Below are 2,711 nucleotides of genomic sequence, written 5' to 3' on the forward strand. Positions count from 1 at the left end.
CGCCCTAAATCTCGTCAGCGACAATAGGCGAGAGCGGTGCATGAGGGTCTATCCTTATTTTGTCTATGGCGGGATCTCGCTGCCGTGAGGCTCGTTTGAATACTGAATGCTGATTGGCTGTTTACTAGCGGCTGAGTAGTTTCAGCTGCAGCCTGACTGCAACCTGCTCTGCACGGTGCGCAGCAGAACCTCGGATAAAGGAGATGTTCCGTTATTTGTGGCAAGAGGGGGCAAGACGTTTGATTCAGGGGGCACTGCCCCCTTTTGCTCCAGCGTATAGCTGGCCCGCTGACAACATGAAGTAGGCTGATAGATCTCTAAGCTCTGATCCAGAGATCCAGTAGAGGAGAAAGCGACTAACTAGTCCAAGCCCAAAGCAACCAGTTAGTGCGTCAGGCTGATTTAGATTCCCGTGTGTCTGACACGCTCCTCGTTGGGCTGCAGCTCCCTCTAAAACATCTCGTTTAACTTGTGATCTGCTAAACATGCAGCGTTTCACCGCCCTGCATGTTTCACACGTTTCCCTGATTCGGCTGATTGCACTTCAGCAAACACCTATCAACTGAAGTCACCTGAAGCAAGGAGCATCTGAACCATTTTAATGTCTGAAATGTTGCTCAATATAGCAAGAAAGTTGCTGAGCTAGTAACACTGGGTGACTATTGATAACTTATTATCACCTTCCTCCCTTTGTTTTCTGTCTCCATGTCTTTTACATCTTTGCAAACCCAAAGTCATTTCTAATCCAGTAAAAGCTGTCACGCTCCACTAGTGAAAGTAAATCTGTTGGGTTGCACCCTGCCAGTACCGGACAGGAGACGTTAGTAGGGGTTAGAGGTTGATTACTTTTCAAACAGGACCAGTTGGTGTCGGCGCTGAGGCTCGATGAGGATCCAGTCACTGTGAAGACGCTGCTTAAGAAACAAGATCAACATTATGATGCGGATCAGACCAGCGTTCCCTCACCACAGAGGGATTCGTCCAGCTTCCTGCTTCATTTGGTTTCACCTGATTATTCCTGCAAATCTTAATAAGGAAGTTGATGTTTCCAATGAAAGTACCGTATTTTCCGCACTATAAGGCACACCTAAAAACCTTAAATTTCCCCAACAGCCGACAGTGCGCCTTATAATCCAGTGCGTCTTATATATGGACCAATATTGAGCTACAACAGGTCTAGCATCTACGGTAAGCAGCCGCCAACTTCATTTTCGCCCGTAGAAGAAGAAGCGCGCGGTGCATGTTGGGATAGTTGTCAGAATGCTGGTTTGTTAATAAAGTTTGACTGACTTATCTACCTACCGACCGTCTAGAATCAGGTCGTCTACAGGTCATTTAGCACCACGTTCTCCACCAACATGCTGTGCGCGAACCGAGAAGGGTGGCCATCGTCCGGCCACGCCCCGGTCCAGTCATGGAAGACTCTCCTTGCCAACCGGAGTCGGACTGTTTTGTTGACATTCCCTTTAGTGCAGCTCCATCTAGTGGATGCATAACGTAACTCTGCCCTCTTATAATCCTGTGCGCCTTATAGTGCGGAAAATACGGTAGTCAATAAGAGAGATTTATGCATCATGCTTCAAACACAAAACTGTGATATTAAAGGCAAAATGAAGGTAGGTAAGGTAATTTTATTTATATATGACATTTTCAGCAACAAAGCAATTCAAAGTGCTTTACATGAATTAAAAGATACAAACAAAATAACAAACCAACTTTACCTCACGAGTTCTGGAGAAAACCTTCCGATCAGACGGAGAACAGAGCAACAGGTGATCTGGCTTTAGGGTTGGAGATCTGTCAGTTAGTCCTTTTATAATCAACAAAACTCCTCTTCCTCCTCCTCCCTCTCCTCTTCCTCCTCCTCCGGGTTCGTTTCTCTAGAAAGACCTCAGATGTTACAGGAACAGCTTGGCCTCTTGCCAGCCGCCTCAGGTGTGAACACGTTCTGCACCTGTTGGAGAGACTCCAGCAGGTCAGCAGCTTCTGGATGAATCTCTGCAAGAGAAACTGCTGACCTGCCCAGGAGGAGAGTCAGGTGCTGGAGCCGTCCAGCAGGACAGGAGCTGCTGACGCCTGCAGGAACAGGAAACGACTGCCAGAGGGCGCCATGCACACATCATGCACCAATAATCACCGTCAATGTGCAGCAGAGGCCGCAGTCACAGCATGGGGTAAAATGGCCCTGTGCAGCACTAACTCTGAGGGAGCTGCGAGCCTTAAAGTGTCCACAGAGTTTTATAAGAAGTGAAGCAGAGGAGGAGGGAGAAGGTTGGGATGCGTCTCTACTGGCCCTGTTGAGATTTGGATCAGTGTTCTTGCTGGAACAAGTTGTCTTCACATTTCTGCTGGGAGGGAAGCAGCATGAGCTGAAAGCATAAACCTCTGAGCAGAAATACGTGACGCACAACTGAATACTTTGAACACCTTCAGTTTCAGTTCATTTATTGGTTCATTGACACAAACACAGAACAGAACGAGTCTGTAACGGATTTGTTGCACCAACAGCTAATTCACAGCACCAGTCCCTGGTTGGGCATTAAGTCCAATAAAGCAAATTTATTTATGAATCGTAAATACATTCGTCTTCCTGCCTACATGTAAACAACCTGGCTTCCTCCAGATTTATATAAACCAGTGATTCTTGAGAATAGGGACAAAATGGGTTTTAATTTTCCCATAATTTTTTTTTTGTTATTTCTCAACCTTAT

General features: G+C 46.5%; 1 protein-coding gene across 1 annotated transcript in view; it reads right to left on the bottom strand.

The window, feature by feature from the left end:
- The window catches only part of LOC106937324 (calpain-A-like), a 20,255-nt gene extending 18,033 nt beyond the window's left edge, over positions 1–2,222 (bottom strand). The window contains exons 1-2 of the mRNA XM_015018755.1: positions 2,019–2,222; positions 1,722–1,954 (exon numbers count right to left, since the gene is read on the bottom strand). The gene's annotated coding sequence lies outside the window, so the exon portion shown is untranslated. The remainder of the gene's footprint in view (positions 1–1,721; positions 1,955–2,018) is intronic.
- Positions 2,223–2,711: the final 489 nt, after the last annotated feature.

The sequence above is a fragment of the Poecilia latipinna genome, unplaced genomic scaffold, assembly GCF_001443285.1.
Source record: "Poecilia latipinna isolate Pla-1442-1.1 unplaced genomic scaffold, P_latipinna-1.0 Scaffold2318, whole genome shotgun sequence".
Lineage (NCBI taxonomy): Eukaryota > Metazoa > Chordata > Actinopteri > Cyprinodontiformes > Poeciliidae > Poecilia > Poecilia latipinna.